Here is a 21,240-nt window from a genome sequence, read left to right as displayed (position 1 = left end):
TATGTTTCTAAAATTATTCAGTCGACACAGACATTTATATCGATAGTCTGGTGTTATAAGTGATTTGCCTCAGGTGCACTGTGCTCGGGTCAGACTGTTTTTAATACAGGCTACTAGTTACCATAGACATGCGCTAGCCTAGCAGTAGCCTAGCACCACTAAACTCTTTAAATATAAGGACTGCATGAATTAAAAAATAAAATACAATCTCCAGAAATCAGCAACACTCTGGATAACAAGTAAATTAGGCCATATGTCAAAAATCCTGAAATATCCCTTTAAGTCCTATTTAGGACCATAGTGCAGGCCTCTATTGGATAAAGGAAGAATGACTTAATTTATCATTAATTCGGGGCATTCGGATGAGACATGGAGACCCTGTGTAGTGTGTATCTCCTCAATATCAACCCAGGCTGAGTTGTGATCGATTTTCCTAAACCACTAAAACGCTCGTTACATATACCTTCCCTCACCATGTCTCGGGCGTTTGTTGGTACGTGTGTGTTTGTGTGTGTGTGAGTGTGTGTGTGTGTGCGTGTGTGCGTCTGCCCGTGCTGGTGAGTGAATTTGGAAGTGCGAGCGAGAGAGCCGTCTGTGCCCATGTGCGTAACTATGGAGAAGCAAATGTTCAGCCAACTATTGATTTTGGAAGCGGCTCTCGCTGAGATGATGAGGAGGTGTGTCCTGTGAAGTAGCTATTATGTGAATACGGTTTGCCATTGCGCTGCCTGTGCGAGCGCCACAGTCAATGCTTCCAGCTCTCGACAAAACTGCATGGGCTGAATGTCCTCAGGAGGAGGTTTTCACTTCAGCCGTATAGTTTCCGCTCCAGATAGGAAGGTGCATAAACATTGACAATGGAACTACTGTAATACTGTAGCCAAGGTGGTCCTGTAGGAAGTAGAAGAAAATAAATACATACAAGGGCATCATAAATGTAGTGATGAAAGGAAAATCGAGTAATGCTGGTAGCAATCTAGACTGTAAAACTGCACTCCAAATTTAAAGACGCATTATGCAACTTTTATGAGACAAACAAGTTGATATCTGTGTGTATTTCACCTTGTAGTGACTCTTTACTTTCCATCACAGTGGTCTCTACAAAGCCCCAGGATCAATTGTTTGGAAGGTTTTCACTGAAGACGGACCCTCTCGCCAGAAAAGCTACAAAGCAATTGATTCTGAAGCGTTGTAGAGAGCACCATGATCGAAAGTAAAGGCGTCATGCATAAAAAGTTGCATAATGCACCTTTAAAGTTCAATCAAAGACTCATACATCGGCCCCGTCTACTGTGACAAAAACAAAACATGGAGTTATCTTGGTTTTGACTTTAGACTGTGGCAGTTTTAAATTGAAATTGAATTCAAATCATAACAACGCCGCCCAAGAAGTGACTTCCTGTTTCGATCCAGGACACCCAAATAAAAGCGCCATCTTATCCATTAGTTCAACTTTCTTTCTGCCTAACTATTAACAGACAAAACACTTAAAATGTGTCTAATCAATTATATTCTTGTAATGTTGCAAGTACCTGCTGAACTAATCAATGAGACGAGCTGTGTGCTTTTATTTTGGCGTGCCGGATCGAAACAGGAAGCCACTTCTTGGGCAGCGTTGTTAGTATTTGAACTCGTGTACAGAGTGATTTGTATGTGAGCTGGTTCACTACAGTATTTGATATATCCTGCAAGGGCAAAATGAATGTAGGGTCATTACCAGTAACAATAAATGAAAGCTAACATATATTGCCACTGGGCTTGACATTAACACATTAGCTCACAAGACAAACACAAGGAGATTCCTATTTTGTAATTTGTAATAACTTTACTCTCATTTTGACCAGTTCAGTTTTAGAATAAGGCTTTTACATGAGAAATATAAACTTGAAACCTTGTTGTTATACCACGTTTTGGTTTCTACATTAATCTCAGGGCTTGACATTTACACCCTTTTGCTCACTGGCCTCTGTGAATAATATTAGTTGTGGTGTTTTTGCCATTTTTGATTTTCCGTTTGGCATGTGCTGCAGGATTGAGCTAGTAACTAAAATAATGTGCAATTGCACCATTATGTGAAAAAAGTGAAACTGTATCAACAATGCATAATGTCTGATGGCAAGGAAAATGAAAGGATATTGCAGTAGAAGCAGCCGCCAGATAATCAATTATTAACACACAGTGACAGAATGATTTTTCAAGGAACGCTCTGGGAATTTCTTTTTGAGGCTGTTGCCCTGGCTGCTGTAACTGTGTGCGCAATTATGCTTTCTTAAAAAAGGCATTGTTCACAGGCAAAAATAGAAAGATATACAGCGTTATAATGTTGCTCTTTATACATGTGTGAGGAATCCGACATATTCAGTCTGTCTCCTTCGGTGCTCAAAATGGTCCACTATCCCACCTCATAGTGCACCTTGGCATTTGTAATGTCCAGACAGCGTCAAACTGCCCCCAGCAGCTATTGTTTTGATCATAAATAAACAGGCCTGGAGTGCTGTTTTATTTCATTCCATTTAGTGCATCTACCTGTCCCGCACTCAAAACATCAGCCCACAGGATATACGTCACACTGAGAAATGTATGAAGGTCCTCTGTATATAAAAGTACAGAAACCTTCGCCAAAGTTTTCTGATCCTGTCCATTGTCGAGCAGACACTGATTAATCTGTTTGCCGGTAATCCGTTGCTTTGGCCGTCGCTGCTGCCATTACTTACATATATATATATATATATATATAACCAGGACAATTTTCAAGACACAAACTGTCCATCACCAAGGCTGGGGCGTCATGTTACTAAAATAGGACCCAGTTAAAACTACATAGAATGAATGGTGAAAGAATGAATTGCCAAGAGCCCTTTAAAAGCCATTATTACAAGAATGTTCATGCTGGTCAATGAGCAACTGTGTTATTTGAGTCTGAATAGACTTAAATACTTGGGCTTTTTGACTTCTGACCTTCACGTTAGTAATTTTTGAGCACCAACGTAGTAATTACTGCCAATTTTGCACAACCTGTCTGCAGGCAAAGTGCCTTGACCTTTCAGCAAATAACATGCTCATTGGTCCTTATGTATAATCGGGCATGTCATCTCTATTCACAGGCTCTGAAGAAAACAGCCAGATGAGTTCCTTTGAATGTAACATCTAGTGGCTGCCTTTTAGAAAGAGTAAGGTTTTTCTTTGGACCTTGAGTGAACACAAAATACTGAATTTTGCAAGACTTTTGTAAGACTAATCTGCAGGTATGGTACAAATCGTACGACAGTGATAAAGCGACATCCATGATCCTCACAAACCTGAGGATCAAGGTTTGAATCTCACCAGAGCATTCTCTCTCTCATACATGAAGGTCATACAGAGTATAGTCTAGGCCCTGCTGTTATAGTGAAAACTGCCACAAGACTTGATTATTTAAATTAAATTGAAACTGATAATTTACAGTTTACAGTCTATCATTAGCTCTGCCAGTCACTTTGCAGTTACTTCATGTTTCTACCGCAAGATTATGTTGTTGAGACACTTTGCTACAACCTTACTTTCACACCACAAAATACAGCAGGAAACAGCTGCCTGCGGTGCAGTATTGCAATTTATAGGCAGATGATATCTGGACTTCCTGCCAAGTAAACTGCTGGGCTAGTGCTGCTGTGACGTACAATTCAATTTCTTTAAAATGCCCAATGTATGATAAAAAATCCCTGTGGTCCACTCCAGTCCCTGATCCAAAATGCATCAAGCGATTTATAATAAGAGCAAAGAGACCTGTCGCTGCAGTTTTACAAGATACAAATGTGTTGACATCATGACAGTCTATCTGTCTCACTTAGCAATGCATTTGGGTTGGAGTTAAAGTGGTCTTTATAGGGCTATGTTCACTACAAGAAGAAGTGGCTCAAATATGACTCTTTTTTTTTTTTTTTTAGCAAGCCAGCTACTCCATCATTCATGCATTCAGGGTGAACTTTATAACTCCTCTCCTAGTGCTCTCTCTATCTGCACTGTTTCTTCAGTTATTGTGATATATATTTTTTCAACTTTATTGTTTTACTCACTTAAGACAACCCATGCCATTGGGTCAGTCTTCCCTATTGGAAATCAAAGGGATAATACAGACAACTCAGGCCTTAAATGAAATGTATGTCTTTTTTAAACTGAGTGTGTAGAATTCACGGCTGTCATACAGTGATACCAAATTTGGTATCTTAAAAAAACTGGAAAACACTGAGCTCAGATCACAGGGGCAACATGACTTTTCTGCAAATGACCGTGGGCTTCGCCCAGCAGCTGTCTTTTACTTGTCCCGTATCTTTTTTAAAGTCGTCACAGATTGAGGGATTTTAAAACAGCAGACACAAGATGAGGCACCAGCGTGTGGTCCTTGTGCATTCTGTCACCCTGCTTCAAACAACTCTGTTTCCTGTCAGCAAGTGAAGAAACATCGCCCTGATTGAGCAGCGCTGATTCCTCTTACAAGTGTGGCCTCTGCCAGCTCCCTGTGGGCATCACCTGCTATATCTCCTGGGTCCACACGCTGTGCGCTCTTTGAGCTCTGGGTTATCAGTGCAAGATGGAGTCCACTGATCAAAATGAAATGATCTCACAAACAAAAAAATACTTTTCGGACTAAACTAAAAAAAATTTCAACGGCATGGCAGATAAATGCTTTAAATTGCTGTATATTTGGTGTGGACACAAAACAGAAAACTAAGAAACCATACCATTCACATCCTGAACTTGTAATGTTCCCCGCTACATTACACCCACACACACAAATGAAGGAATAAAGTCTCAAGACTTTAGCGTGATCATGGTCTAAGTTTGTCCGGTAGTGTCCTGTAGCATTGTGAACTGGGAGCAGCTAAGGGTGAGGAGAGTGTTGACAGTCAGAAGAACACAGACATGGGGGCCATGAGCAGTGACAGCTGTCAGCCACGGGCGCATCACCATCACCTGTCCAGGAAACATGTGCTCGGTACATGTGGCCCCACTGACATGCATAATGCTTCTGTTGCATTTATTCATCGGAAACAATCTTACAAGATCCGAAGAAAGTTGAGCGGTGTTGTTTCTTTCAGTGGGTCAGGGACAAAAGGTTCCTATGGTCAAATACATCATAATTGTTTGTCTTTATTGCACTGTGTTTGTGTAATTTCCCCATGCCCATTATTCTATTACCTCCAAGCATCTTACTTGTTATCTCTTATCTCGTACTAAATGTGCAACCCCAGTGTACATAGTCAAAAGCTCAGTGGTCTAATTTGGTTTCCTTCAGACCTTTGCTTTGCCGTTGTTAACTATTAAACCCACCTTTGTATCGCTCGGCACACAGATCCAAAATTGTCTTCCTCAAAGTGTCAAACTTCTCTACACTTGTCCAAAATCTTTTTAACAAACATCAACGCCACTCAAGCCGATACTGTCTGACATTGTCTGTTGACGAGCCCTATAATAGCTTCTCTTGGCATCTCCGAACCGCCTAAATCTCCTAACATTGGTGCGCGTTTGCAGCGGGTGGAATGACGGAGGTTTTTGGCACGCAACACAAAAGCTGCCATTTAGAACTAAGCCCGTCTTTCTGTTTGGCTGTTTAGGCGCCCGCGTTTAGATGTTTGTGGCAGAAACAGAATTTTTGCGGCGTCTTATTGTTGCAGCCTTGGTGTTCGCTCAGTTTGTTGTTCCAGATCGAGCTGCTGTTTACCTTCTGATGCACTCGCATGTTGTGTTTTCTCCCCCCCACTCAAAGTGTTGCTCCATTTTCATACGGTTTCCCCTCTTGCATCCAAACGCTGGTAAAAGTCAGAGCTTAAGCCACCCGTGAGATGAGCGATCTTGCAATTGTGCGGCTAGGAAAGCCAGGCACAGGGGGTCTTTGGAGGCACCGCGCTGGACAATGGGAACCGTTTGCAAATGTCAGATATGAAAAATTGAGTACGGCAAAGGAAGGAAGACAACCAGAAAAACACAGAGGTGTTGAGGGAGAAATTTAGAGGAGGGGGGGAATACTAGAAGTCAGTGAAGAGAGTGGGTGCAGCTCACATTGTTATGTGGGTGGATGCTTTGTGATTCCTGAGGAGTAAGAGCGATGTTGGCATGAAATAGCTAAAGAAAAAGCAAACGGGAGGGGGAGTACAGACTGGAAAGGGGGCGGAGTTGTTGGAAAAAAGCAGCAATTAGTGTAATTAGGAGCTAGGCATAGAGGATATGTCACCTCTCATTATAGGGCACACGCACACATAGAGGGCTAATGCAAGGCAGCAGGCGCACTCCAGACAGTTCCCCGTGTCAATGCAGATTTTGTTCTCGCCAGTCAAGCTCCGCTGCATATCATTGGCTTGCCAATAAAAACACTGGGTTGGGGGGTCTGTAACTGAGAGTCCAGGACAGAACAGGACGCCAGAAAAAACGAAACAAAAAACTAACAAACAAAAAGATGCCGCCCTGTTGCCGTGTTTGCTATTGGCATTTGAAAAGTGGGGAGTAACGAGGTTTAACAAAGCACTTCAGACACTGATAGCAGGTTTAATAGTTCATGGGTGCAGGCTCTTAAACATGGAGTCAATGGAGTTGGGGATGGAGCGTTGTAAATTGATCGCGATCACAGATATCTGCCGTGTTAGAGGCTACTACATACGTAAAGCTAAAAGAAATCTGTGAACAAACAGAGGCTATATTTGATTGCATCACAACACAGTATAGATAACTGCTAACTCTGAATAAAAGAAATTGTTGCATCTAAGGAAAAGTACCAAAACCAAGGTAGCACTTTATAATGACGACACCTAATTTAGCCTTAATAAACAATGAAATATCACTTAATTCATCTTGAACTATTCAACAAGTGGGGCAAATTCTTAATAACTACTTAAAGCAGTACTAAGTAACGTGTTTACCTTAATAAATTCTCCCCGTAGTCCCTGTGGGGGTAATACAAGTGTTTATGGGATGATTGGAGGGTCTTTCATCTCCCCCTGGTGTCTCTGGACAGAAAACCATGTTTGCAACTTGACTGCCACCGGACCGGAGTCACCAATACAGACTAATGGAATCACGAAGAAGAAGCTAACATGCTAACGGGCCAAGCTAACTGTGTGCTAACGTCACTTTAAACAGTATTTACAGCCAAGTTTGAGTGAAAAAAAATATTTCCATTGTATAATTGGATGCACAGTATCCCTCTCTCCCTTCGCCTTTCCTGTCAGCGTAGTATTTACTCTCCAAGACAATTAATAAGTTAAAAAATCGTAACTTGCTACTACACCTGCAGTTGCGCTTATGGCCTTTAGGGGGAAGAGTTACTTAGTGCTGCTTTAACTACTACAATTAGTACGTTTTTCTGCGTGAAACCAGTGAACTTTTCCAGGCTATCCATGAGTTCTGAACAATGTGACTGATGATGATTGCTAACCATTACAAGAAGAACTTTTTCCGAGCCAACGCCTTGATTTTCTTCAAAATCATCTTAAAGGAACAGGTCATAGTTTTTCCATACATAACAGATATGTTCTTACCTGAGCTTAGACGAGATGATGCGTACCTGTCTGGTCTTTGTGCGTGCCCTCAGTCACGCAAAAGCAACCAAAGATGTTGTTAGCATTTGGCCTCTCCCAATGTATTCCTATAGCTCCAAACAGGGGTGAAGTTGGAAGCGACCAAGCTCTTCCATGGGCACAAACACAGGTACACATCAACTCGTCTAAGCTCAGGTAAGAACATATCACAGTATGGAAGAACTGTGTGCCCGTAGTCACGCAAAACGACCAAAGATGTTGTTTGCATTTGGCCTCTCCCAGTGTATTCCTATAGCTCCAAACGGGGTGTAGTTAGAAGCGACCCTGCCTTCCTCAGCACATGATGTTTCTGGGACCTGTCTGGTCAGGTGATTTAAACAGATTCTGCCATCTTCTGTCAAACAAAACGGCATCTCAGGTGTGGGAAAGTTGGTTTTCGGTGTGTGTTTTTGGATCCCGGTGGCTTCTTTGATCCGATGATGAACGGGGTCCACAAAATCGACTAAACTATACATTCCTGCACATTTAAGAATCATCAAATTCTCAGCTTCTAAGGGCCAAGATGTTCAGGGTTTATTTGTTTTTTTATTTGACTCATTCGTAAACCTGTGCCATTGTTTGAAGCACTCGACCAGGGTGCAAACACTTTCTCCAACCACTTCCTACTTGTTTCAAATGAAAAGCCGTTTTGTATTAGACTGCCTCTTTGTTTTTTGCTTTGTTTAGTTTTTTTTTAAATCAAAACACCACCCACACGACACACTTTCATCAACCTTTGCATGTTTCGGCCTGGTTTTGCTTGTTGCCGTTGCTGCCTTCCCCTTTTAACCGTTCGGTGACATGGCACGGCGCCACTGAGCCGTGCAAGCGTAACAAATTGGGATTGGAAATGACAAAGCGGGTCTATTTAATCAGCATAGCGGAGGGGATTGGACTCTGGCGCGGGGTTCACCTCAACAAGCAGACGGCGTGAACTCCTCCTGGGCTGGCCTTGGCTTTGATGGCAGCTTTTCATCAATCTGATTCCGACAGAGATTCCGGCTATGAAAAATGAAGTTTCCCCAGGAATCATTTTACCGTTAAAGCTGTGTATACTTATGCATTTTCGCCCACAGGAGGGGAGGGGTTTGTAACCTTTTGCATTTAAGGAGCCAATTATACCAGAAAACACTAAATTCTTGTTCTGTATATAAGGGAGCATACAGCATAAGCAACCATTTTCTATATCAAATGCTGGTTTTAGTTCTTGTTTTAACCTGGTTTAGTCAAAGTTTTGACGAGGTTTGGTCTTGATTTAACCCTGATTTACTGCTGACGTTTTAGTTCTAATTTAGTCTTGATTTACACCTAGTTTAGCCCGAGCGTAGACGAGGTTTGGTCACGATTTAGCCCTGATTTACTGCAGATGTTTTGGTTCTAGTTTAGTCTTGGTTTAGTCCTAGTTTAGCCCGAGTTTAGACGTGGTTTGGAACCGCTTTAACCCTGATTTACTGCAGTCGTTTTAGTTCTAATTTAGTCTTGGTTTACCCCTAGTTTAGCCCGAGCTTAGACGAGGTTTGGTCACGATTTAGCCCTGATTTACTGCAGATGTTTTTGTTCTAGTTTAGTCTTGGTTTAGTCCTAGTTTAGCCCGAGCTTAGACGAGGTTTGGCCACGATTCAACCCTGATTTACTGCAGACGTTTTAGTTCTAGTTTAGTCTTTATTTACACCTAGTTTAGCCCGAGTTTAGACGAGGTTTGGTCACGATTCAACCCTGATTTACTGCAGACGTTTTAGTTCTAGTTTAGTCTTGATTTACACCTAGTTTAGCCCGAGCTTAGACGAGATTTGGTCACGACACAACCCTGATTAACTGCAGATGTTCTAGTTCTGGTTTAGTCTTGATTTACACCTAGTTTAGCCCGAGTTTCGATGAGGTTTGGTCACGATTTAATCCTGATTTACTGCAAACGTTTTAGTTCTAGTTTAGTCTTGATTTACAACTAGTTTAGCCTGAGTTTCGACAAGGATTGGTCACGATTTAACCCTGATTTACTGCCAATATTTTGGTTCTAGTTTAGCCCGAGTTTAGACATGGTTTGGTCACGATTCAACCCTGATTTACTGCAGACGTTTTAGTTCTAATTTAGTCTTGGTTTACACCTAGTTTAGCCCGAGCTTAGACGAGGTTTAGTCATGATTTAACCCTGATTTACTGCAGTCGTTTTAGTTCTAATTTAGTCTTGGTGTACACCTAGTTTCGCCCAAGTTTCGACAAGGTTTGGCAACGATTTAACCCTGATTTACTGCAGATGATTTGTTTCTAGTTTCGCCCGAGTTTCGACGTGATTTGGTCACGATTTAACCCAGATTTACTGCAGACATTGATTGTGAGTACTAAACCAGAGTTAAATTAGGTATAAATTAGGACTGACTCTAGGATACAATAGGATTAAACCAGCGCCAAACCAGAAGTGTACCAGACCACTCGACCACCGCCTGTAGCTGGGGCAACCTGTCAGGAAAACAAAGAGTGAGAAACATATACAGGTGCCCTTTTCCAGAGTATGTTTATTATTGTTTCCTATAGGAGGATCTTCTCATTGTGCATGTTTTATGTTAGGAGCGCGATCAGTGCTGAATCAATGCGCATTTCAATCCCGAGCACAGATATGATGTGGTGCTGCGAGCGAGCGAGCGAGCGAGAAAGCCTGGGGGAAGTGAATGCAGCTATGTGTTAACCTCAGGCTATTAACTTTCAAATTGCAACTCCCCGCTCGAATACGCCTCACCAGGGCTGGTCATGCCACGGAAATAAGGGATTTTATATGATAGCGAGATGTGGAGGTATTCCCTAATGATGGTGAGACTTGACTGTGGCGCTATCAGCTGTGGTCACGTCTCCAGGTGAATTTCAGGTTTGTCACCTTGACACATTCTCAATAATTTGTTACACTGCCGAGTCGACATCCATTTCTGCAGCTGTTTATGTTTCGTACAACACTGACGCTGTAGGACAGTAGGAGACCGGGGCTGGTCGTCTCACGGGTTGGTTGTCTCATTGTGGATTGATATTATTAGCGAGTTTCAAGTATCAAGTTTGACGTCCTGCTTCCTCTGTTGTAATGTGTTTTCATTCATTCAAGACACACATGGAAATAAAGCTATAGTTAGTCTTTTTGGGGGTCTGGTCATGATGGTTTGGGCCATAGGCTGTAAAAAATAATGGACGTCTTCTGCTCACTCCTCCCCGTTTACCATAATGACCACGGTCCAGGGGGAATTCATGGAGGATTTACAGACTCCCCCTCCCCAGCTCTGACGAAGCATGTTCCTAAAAAGGACATACGGGCGGGATCTTCACCGTAGACTCGGCCCTTGCGTGACGTGTAGCTCGCGCTGCTCCAATGCTAACAGTCCGACCCTCATTAAGTACGAGATTTCTAAAATTCTTCTTACAAAAACCAGCCTGGTTTCATAAATTGTTACTAACCCAGCGTTATCTCAGGAGGAATATCTAGTCTAGTGTTGAAAAAATTGAAACCAGGCGTTAAAGTTGTTTTTAAGGTGTCTAAACTCCAATGCTTTTCAATGAGGGCTTAGTGGCGATATGGAGGTACTACAGCACTGGCGGAGCACTGGCGGCCCCCAGTGTCGTGGTCATAAAGCAGAGCAGCCAGCGCCCATTGGTTTGGGCTTGGTTGTTACTTGGGGCTGCATCTACGGCAGGGATATTTTGTTGTAAATGAACATATTAATCATTTGCTTTGGTAGAGGCCTTACTTTTTGGCAAATTCCTGCATTGTATCGCTTATTGTAGAGGATTTTGCAAAGTCAATCAATCAATCGTCCACGCACACACACGCACACACTCAAAACAGAATAAAAATAAATACATAAGGCTGGGTACAGGTGAACAAACTGAGGAAACCCCATCAGTGCCGGGAGCAGCGTAGGTACAGGGCACTGACACACAGGCGCCCAGTGGAGGCGTGGCAGAGACAACACACCTCCACCTGGACACCCACCGGACAACACCCGGACAACCACAGCCTATCACGGCTCCCGAGGCAGAGGGCTCCTTCAGAGGAAACCCTGGGACATCCTAAAAATATAAGAAGCCACCTAAAAACATTCGTAAGAGTATACAATCCGGTAAGTAAAAACAATAAAGGAGGCTAGAATAAATATATGATCATATATCAAAATAATCAATGTAATAAATTCATCATATAAATAATTAGGACAAAATAGATATCAGTTAAAAGCAAGGCTTCAAAGGTGGGTCTTGAGCCTGCTCGTAAAAACATGAACAGTCACTGTGGCCCTGAGCAAAATCATTACAGTTTGTTCAAATTACGGCACAGAAACACAGCAGGCATTGATCGGTGAGTGCATTTTAAAGCTCATTTGGTCTCTTTATGCCAAGAGAGAAAAAAAATATTACTCATCTTTTTCTAAATGAATTGAAAATCAGAAAACCTGATTAATCAGTTAAGTTAATAACAATATAGGGACAACCGACTCCACACACTGTGACAACCAGCCCTGCACATGGAGTACATTACCGCAACTGATTCTACTGTTGTTGTGTTTTGTTTTTTATAGCTCAGGACTATTTATTGCAATAAGATACAAAAAGAAAGAGAAACATACTTCAGTTAAGCTACTCTAAGCGATCCTGTTTTGCCAGTCCAGCACCGTTGCATTCCCATCAAGCGCCGCTAGATGCGCCACCATGTGCGCCACACTCGCTAACAGCAGAAGGAGAAGGGCGCCACACCTCCCTCACCTCACACCCCGCAACACATGCCTCACCCCCACATGCCACCCCGCACCATGTAAACACAAACACGTGAACGTGAACATCGCAAATGTTTGAAGAAGACACAGCAACAGTTAGTGGCTAACAGTTTAGCATTATGATAGAAGTTTCCAAAAAGATGGTGAACTGACAAACATCTGCACATGGAGCTGATGCAGCTGAAATCCTTGTGAATTGTCCGTTTGTTTATTAATCCAACATCTACAGGGGCTGTCAGGTCTTTTTCCTCCTTTTGATCACAAAGCAAAGCAGCACCGGAGGATAAAGCGTTCAAGGGTTGCGGGAAAAAAAAGTTCTGCGCTGTAAACTTAGTTCTAAATGCCAAAAAAAGAGAGACATTCATAAAAGTTGCAGTTTAGCAAATAATTGTAAGTCTCAAAATGTTTACTTTGCTACGTATCTTATTTATGCTGATAAATGTGTGTTTCACACAAGATTAATGAGATTTCTGTATCTCATTGAATGCAATCAGAGCAGCTTGTAAAGTGTGGAGGGGAGTGAGGGGTGTGGGTGACGGGGGAAAGCCAGGTGAGGGGAGGGTGGTGGTGGTGGAGCAGAGCAGGGTTCACTACTCCACTTACTGATGAAAAAAATTCTAAAAGACATCGCTTCAAGCAGCTTTAAAGTGTTTATGACCCCTGCGGGATGTTGTATTTGAAAAAAGTGTGTCAACCAGCGCTGGTCTCCCCTACTTTTACAGCTTTTTAAAAGGAAAAACAAGGGAATATTCACTGACAATTTTGTGATTTATTGGCATGAAACAACACAAGAAGCACAAGATTTCTGTTTTTCTTTTTCTTTCTGTCTACTAATCAAAATATACGTTTGATAAACCTTGCGATCCTCAGTACTATTCAAAGAGAGCTCAGTTTCCTCAATAAACAGTCACTTATTTAAACTAGTTTTGTTTGGCAATTCACTATCCATTCCATGCACACTATTCAAGACCTTTTAGACTTCCCTTTCCCTTGTTTATTTGGTGTATAGGCTTCTGTTTGTTTTGTAGCACTTCATATTTTACAGCAGGCTCCAAGTACGTAAAATAAATAAAGTTTTCACCCTGCTCGAGAACACTTTATTTTTGTATGACCACTTCCAACGCACACCGATGTTTGAGGGGAGCATTAATATTGTATTAAAGCGTGACATTTCCCCACTAATGTGCAAATCTGCTCCTAAGAGAAATGTTATGTATTTCCTTGCAAAACATCAGATGGTTCAACTCTTGGTTCAAGGCAGCAAAATCAGAGCCGCACCGCAACACTCGAGATGCGTCTCGTTTGAACTTCGTTTGGATCTCAATAGTCTCTTCTCTTCAAGTACAGTTTTGTCAGGCTTTAATTAAAAATCCTCATCATACTTTTTTGCTAATCTATTCTACCACTGGCAATTTTACCCACTTCATTTTGATGTTCACCTTTATCTTTTTACTCTTCGCCTGCGTTCCAAGCAAAATGGAGATGTATTTTTCTTTTGGGCACGTGTGTGTCAACCAATTTGCCATGGTTGAAAGTCAATCCATATAGAATGTATGTGAGAGAAATACTAAATGCAGTAGACTGTATCTTCTGTTTCTATATGTACTTAAGGGAAGATTAGATCTTTCCTTATACTACGCAAACACCCACAGTTGTGCCACAGAATGTCCTTCCACTTATGAAGTTGGCCGTTAAAACATCACGTAGCCAGTGAGGATTATGCAAAACGCAAAAGTTAGTCATTACTTTCAATATCTCTATACTCAACAGACATCAAAGTGTGTGCAGAATGCTGTGAGGCTATTTGGACATCGTTTTAAGTCTACAATTCTGGGACTTTACCACCCTTTTATTTAAAAAAAAAAGTTATATAAGGCTCTTTCCTGTCATTTCAGTTTCAAGCCAAGCTGATCAAACAATTTAATCACTGAAGGACACATGGGGGGCAAAAAAAGGTCTCGGCTTTAGACCCATTCTTTAACCAGTGCCACCAGGCTACCCTTTAGATGCACTGGGCAAATCCAGGATTTTGGTCAGACAGTGTCAAACGTTTGTTAACACTTTTTAAGGATCTGTATCATGCTATTTTAGCCATTCCAAAGTAAAGTATAGGCATTCATGTGATACATTGTACCTTTACCACCTTTACCACTATGGAGCACTATTTTTTTGTAATAAATATATAGTATTTTCTGGGGGTATTGTTCAAACCTGGAAGACACAACACTTCGATTCGGTTAACTCCGCCCCCTCTGTCCGCTCATACAACTTTTGCACTAGTAGAAATATGTATACACAGCAAAAAGTGAAGTTACTTCATGATGCAGTTATAAGGAGTTGACATTTGCAACACAGCTTCATACATGGCTAACACACACACGCTAACACACAAGCTAACACGTGTTTGGATTGACTCACCGCTCTGGTCCATCGCTGTTTACGCTATGGGACTTGCGTTGGTTATAAAAGTTAATCCACTTTGATTCTGGCGAAGTATTCACCAAACATCCATCAAGAGGCAGTCACAGAAAAACTCTATTTTGGCTGATAGTCGCCGAATCCCAGAAAGAAATTCCAACTTCTGGCAAGTGGCCTCATCTTTAGAAAGGTTGAATTAACTCCCGTCCTCAAAGCCAAACATGCTTTTCTCTGACATTATCGTTAGGTAAAAAAAAAGAACAGGTGTCCAGAGTAGGTTAGAAAGAGCTCCTTCACAACTTTCTGCAAACATGACGAAGTACTTCCTTTATTTATTAATTTCTCCCCCTTTATTTCTTTCTTACAACAGGAATAACGAAAAAGCTGTTTTACAAATTACAGACGCCGAGCACTTCTGTTCCGCTGTGACGACACAACTGAGCAGCTCAGTCGTTCACCAGGAGAGGGCGGAGCAGCTGCTCAGAGAGCAGGATTCAGGAGGATTACTGAGAAGCCAAAAAACACTCTGGGGGTGTTTTTGATAAGGAAATAGCATAACAACATGGCTCCAAAAAGTCAGTTTTGCATGATATAGGACCTTTAATGTATTGGCATTTCTTTATTTTCAACACTACTTACTGTGAACGAACTCATGGGATTTTGTAGGAAACAAAAAATGGTGAATTAGCTTCACAATTTGGAAATCAAAATTGCCACCTTTTATTCTTGGCATTTTCTCAATGAGCTTCTTAATTTCGTGAAATGTCATGAATTTTTCAACAATCTGTGAAGGGAAAACCATTTCTGGTGACGACATTGTGAGCCTCATTGAGAAAATGTCAACAGTGCAAAGCAGTATTTTGTACTATTTTGAAGAATTCATTTAAATATTTTTTATTTGAAGCATAATTCCGTATTAATTTATGAATGAGTGCCTTAATGGAATAGGCCACCGTTTTTAAATACTGAGATATGTTCAGAGTGTTCCTGTTTTGGATTGATGAAGGCGGACTGGCCGACGCAAACCTATATCCAGAACATTTTAACTCCACACTGAAAAAGGCCGGGGAAACAAACCCTGAGATCATCTTGCCGTCTGCTCCTCTGTTAAATCTAGGATATAAAGGCAGCCGCAGAAAAAAACATACTGCCATATTACAAAATTAAGGAAAACAAATGTAATAGCACACATGATTAGCATTCAATTGGGATGTTCTTTTAAACATATACACAGTTTTAAAAGAAAAAAAATCCTCCTTCTGTTTTTGAGCTTTGCCTTTTGAATCGACCCTTCCCCCCCAAAACCAATTTGCACATATCTTGTCACTGATTGGAGTTTTTGAACAGCTGAAAGTGTTGTGTTCCTCGTCGCTTGTTGCCCTTACGCGCCGCTCTGACTGAAGTGCTCTAATGTGATTTGTCAGAGGACTGTGAGGGAGAGACGAGTGGGTTAATGGCCGGACAGAGAGGCACAGATAACAAGCTTATCGCGCAGAGAGAAATGTGGGGACATCGCGCCTCGAGCATCCGCCAATCAGCATCCGGCTCGCACGCCGCACAGGCATCTCTTTCAGCGCCTGAGAGAAAGATGAGACACTTCAGTAAAAGTCACGGCGTAGGTCGACGGGAAGCTATCCTTTTTTCTGGGTCTGTTGTGATTAGGTGAGGTATTGGTAAAGTGTTAGCTGCATGACAAAATTGTATTGAGTAGATGGGGTCCTACCTGACTCGATTCAGAGTCAGGAGAAACTGGAGAGACTGGAGGAAGCAATAATCAATACGGACATGTTTGGGGCCAACTTACTTCCTTGTTTTGTGCCAATCACCCCACTCCTACACATTGAACTGATATATTCTCATCAGTCGAAAGGATCTGCAATTTAAGTCAATGTATAACCTTTTTACAAATGTTTTTTTTACTCACAAACATCTATAAGAATCTGTATCGGATTTGCTATCGACTATAATGACCCAGAAAGTAATTGGTCTTGTATCGAGTGGACAAAGTGTGATATTGCACATCGCCTTTAAATGTAACTGTGGTCTTCAAAATTGTGGAGATGCTTCATGGAATATAAGATGCTTATGAATATGAGCGTGAATGATTTGAGATGTTTATTTAGGATTTCTCAACAACAACTCAAGAAAGTTTTCTTCGCTAACTGTGACTGTAACTGTAACTGTGAAGTGAAGTTTTTTCTATGAACATTGAGACGTAGAAACATTTGATAGCATCAGTTAGTTTATGGCAGTTAAACTAGTGGCAAACTGTGTGCCTGAACCTATAATAACTGTCCAAACAGCAGCAGCTACCAGGAGTCCATAGAGGCAGTGGTGAAGCACTTTATTTAGTGAGGTGAGGTCTCGGTTTGCAGCCGGCTCAATAGCCCTCACACAGCAGCCTTCTGCCAGTGGGCCGGCCACACGACAGGCCATTAGCCACTTAAAGAAAACTGGACAAATACCACAAAGCTAAAAGAAAGGAGGGAGCACCACATTGGCCTGAATACCAGCAAAAATACCGTAATATCTGGACAACTTTTTTCAAACGCTTTGCACCTTGTGGCTTATGGAACGGTGCGCCTAATTTATAGATTTTTATGGTGATACTGAATATTGTGTCATACCCAACTCATACCCAGTAGGTCAGACAGGTGCAAACCCGATCGGCGTCTTCATCTACCTCTGTCTGCGGTGTTACCTGCACACCAGGGCGGGGGCAGCAGGATGCCCTCCTGCGCTGTAACATGGCGTCGGCTGCAAAATAGATTAAATCTCACACTGCTGAAATGTTATTAAGCGAAGTGCATTAAAGTCATCAAAAGCCTCGAGCGATTCACCACGAACCCAGCTCAGAGCAGCTTTGAACACCGGGAAACTCCCGCGGGCCGGGACCGTGCAGGACGGCTCTAAACACACACTCCCGAGATGTCGCTGTGCGGGCAGCGCTTTGGTTTGACTGAACATCCGGGTTTAAAATCTAATCTAATGTATTAAGTTTCAAGTTCTTGTCACACTTTTATTAAAGTAAATGTACTTGTAGACCGCCGTTCTCTTGAAATATCTGACGGCGCACAAAGTATTTCCAATGGCTGATGGTGCTTCAAATGTGCTTGTAACAGCGTGGACAGCTGCAGCTTGTAGACCAGTGCCGCCTATATATGTACTTTTTTTTTTATATATACATTTTGTTGGTGGGGTTTATATTCAGGTGCGCTCAACAGTCCGGAAATTTACAGAACATGGAAGCTGTTTTGTTCTTAAGAATAAGAATAAGAACAAAATGCCTAGAAAGGCTGTATCATTAAAGAAGCATTTGTTATGACCTATTTCACAAATGGGACAAGTTTGCCTCACTGAACCTGTATTGTTATTTTTGGACTACGCTCATTCTCAGTAACGCAGAATCATGTTCTGAGTCACCGTTGTTACACTTAATGTAAGGCTAGTCTTTAAAGTCTGTCAAGTAGGTCATGGCCTGAATGTATTTATTAATTTTCTTATAATTGTCTGGTGTAGTTAGCCCAAGCTACCATACCAGGGTGATTCCTATTTTATATCACTCTGTCTAGAATTGTTCATTTAGTTTAAAATCTGCTGCTGTGTTTAAACATTCCACACCAATCACCTTACAATACATACAAATTCAAGTTCTGAAAGGACCCGCAAAGGGTATGATTACTTCTTGAACCCACAAAGTAGATAAATACGACACAGCTTGCCTGTATGTGTGGCTGTCTGGTCCAGCCATGGCCTGCCCGGTGCCTCTCCGCTCTCAGTGATCGCTCTCGCTGGCTGTCGCGCGTCCTCTGCCAGCTGTCAGAGGGCCTGCTCGGGGCATGCCCACTGATCACGAGTCTGCAAAATCAATCCAGCGCCCTAATAGGTCACGAATGGCCGCGCGCCGCTTGCCAACAGCTCTGGACTGACTGGAGAATGAGCAAGTGCTGGGCATGGGATACAGGCAACGGGGAGATAGCATATTTCTGTCATCAAGTACAGTCCAAGAGAAAGGCCGAATGCAGAATGACATGCTGCTAATTAGCGACTGCGTGTGTCTATTGAAGCGGAAGCCAAATTTGAGGACATGATTTTCACAGAGTCCTAGATTTGAGCCTTTTAGATATAGCTGAAATCGAGAGATAGTTTAAATTAAGGAAAAGGGCAAAGAGAAGATGCACAGTGCGGTGTTAGAAGTAGCACATTCGGTGATCATGACACATGCCGTTTTGTTCACAGATAAAAGGTCAGGAGCTCCAAACTGCAGCATGGGTTCTACAGCTCTTTCCAAGTAGATGCCTTTATCCGGTACACTGCGATTTTGGCCATCTTTAATGAACAATCACAGGAAAATCTTAGGATGTAGCTGAAAATCGCAGGTCTTAGACACACATTTAAAATAGAACCGCCTTACAACCAAAGACGAGCTGCGACAGACATCATGCAGTGTCGGATGTTTTGGAATACTAGTCACAGAGAGAGCCACCCTCTCACAGCGATGATCTCTGTCAAGTGTCTCGTCAACAAAGTACAACATCAGCGCACGACGCACCGCCACCAGAGTCACAAGGCATGAACGGGTCCAACTCCGAATTTTCCCCGCAGTTATCCATGGAATTAAACAATAAGTCTGAGTTTTTTCATGCATATATCAACTGTATGGGACAGCTGTGGGCAATTAATTCATAATTCATAAGAAGTCTGAATTGAGTCGGAGGGCCGCACCAACACAAACTTTTCATAAAAATATGTTTTGATTGGGAAAATACTATTGAGGAAACTTTTTTTAAATAAATGAAAAATAATAAGCCTGACTGGACAGTAGCCAATGTGTCGTTTGTATCCTGATCTCTCATTATGTCAGTGCCCTCTGCTGGACACGTGTGGAATTATTTCCTTTTATTTTTATTTAAGCAGCCCCCTAGTGGCTGGAGTGAGCATTCTGGTAATTTCTTTAAAAAAATCATAATTCTGCAACGGAATGGGCTTGAGACTTACCGTAATTTGTCCTGGTCTGGTATAGGGCGTATGTATTACTTTTTAGAAGTTGCTCATCATCCAGTCTGTATAGCTTACGCTCTTATTATGTATTATTTACAATTGAAGCAATCTGAATTTGAATATATTTTGTTTGATCAGGTACAATACACAGAAGACTTTTGTCAAAAATAAGAAGAGGTGCCATGTGCCAAAAATGTTCACCCGCAGTCCCTGGACAGGTTGATGTTATTCTTACAAAAGTTCATATAATTTAAACAGAATGATAACACCGTACATGGAACCATTACACCCTTTCACACAGCTTACACCATTCATATCATAGTCATTCAGTGCGTACAGGTTTGATAAGAAGAAGAAGAAGAAGAAGATCTTTCTTTATATAGCGCCTTTCACAGACATATAGTCACAAAGCGCTTTACATGAGACAATTGAACATTCACTCCACACTCGGTGGTGGAAAGCTACGTTTGTAGCTTCAGTTTCCCCTGGGGGAGACTGTCAGAAGCGCTTTCGCGACTACACACGTCTGCGCCAACGGACCCTCTGACCACCACCATACATTCACTCACAAACATCATTCATCCTGGCCTATTGTGCATGTTTTTAGTGGTAGGGGAAACCGGAGTACCCGGAGGAAACCTACGCAGACACGGGGAGAACATGCAAACTCCACACAGAAAGGCCCCGTCCCTGGTGGGAATCGAACCCGGACCTTCTAGCTGTGAAGCGAGAGCACTAACCGCTGCGCTACCGTGCCGCTGTTTGGTCAGGCTTGTAAATGTATATTTTGTGCATGAAATAATTTTGTTTAGAAGGGTACTCAAAGGCTCACTGCTTCATAAGAAAAAGGTTGTTGCCCAAAATGTGGTTCTACTTGGAACACTGCACTCTCTTCTGACTGTCGACCGCATGGCTCTAGAAATTGGCTCTAGAAATTCTCTCCAAATTCAGTGTGACAAATTTTCTCAAAGGGGAAGCAGCAATATTACGTATTATTTTAAACAAAGCAGGAATTTTACTAAATTGAATAAGGTTTTCGAAACTCAAAATGTTATATTTACTTTGTACCTTACAGTGATGCACTGGCAAGGCTTTTTATCATGAATGTTTAAGTTTCTTTTATTCAATGATTCAAGTGGTTTTATCAATGTGTTACACGCCTGAGACCAGCTAGACATGCAATACAAAATATGTGGAACAATCATAACATTGAGATAAAAATACATTGAGACAGTTTTATCTACCTTTAAGGTCAGGCATGGTCTGCAACCATTCAACCAGTCTTCAGCTCAGAAGATTACCGTATCAGCAGCATACATTATTACGTCAATGCTAAAAAGCAAGGGTCCCAAAATAGACCCCTGCGGCACTCCCATCAATGTGGCTCTAAATGGTGTACAATCTCGTACAATCTGATGTCAGTCGCTCAAATAAGATCTTATCCAGTTATGCTCAGAGAGACTGTTTGATTTAATTTACTTTAGCGTGTCTGGTGATTGACAGTATCAAAGGCTTTACGCAGATCA

The 21,240-nt window shown here is 41.9% G+C and overlaps 2 long non-coding RNA genes across 2 annotated transcripts in view; one reads left to right on the top strand and one right to left on the bottom strand.

Moving 5' to 3' along the window:
- The window catches only part of LOC306980134, a 452,652-nt gene that overhangs the window by 61,541 nt on the left and 369,871 nt on the right, over positions 1-21,240 (bottom strand). Inside the window, exon 2 of the long non-coding RNA XR_013793997.1 lies at positions 19,595-19,684. This is a non-coding gene — a long non-coding RNA (uncharacterized lncRNA). The remainder of the gene's footprint in view (positions 1-19,594; positions 19,685-21,240) is intronic.
- Positions 1-21,240, top strand: part of LOC306980129 — a 169,491-nt gene that overhangs the window by 139,900 nt on the left and 8,351 nt on the right. The gene's annotated exons all lie outside the window — the stretch shown is intronic.

This window comes from Gobius niger (genome assembly GCF_951799975.1).
Source record: "Gobius niger genome assembly, chromosome: 20".
In the NCBI taxonomy this organism is placed as follows: Eukaryota; Metazoa; Chordata; class Actinopteri; order Gobiiformes; family Gobiidae; genus Gobius; species Gobius niger.
The sequence above is the reverse complement of the archived record's forward strand: the minus strand, read 5'-3'. Positions and strand labels throughout refer to the sequence as shown.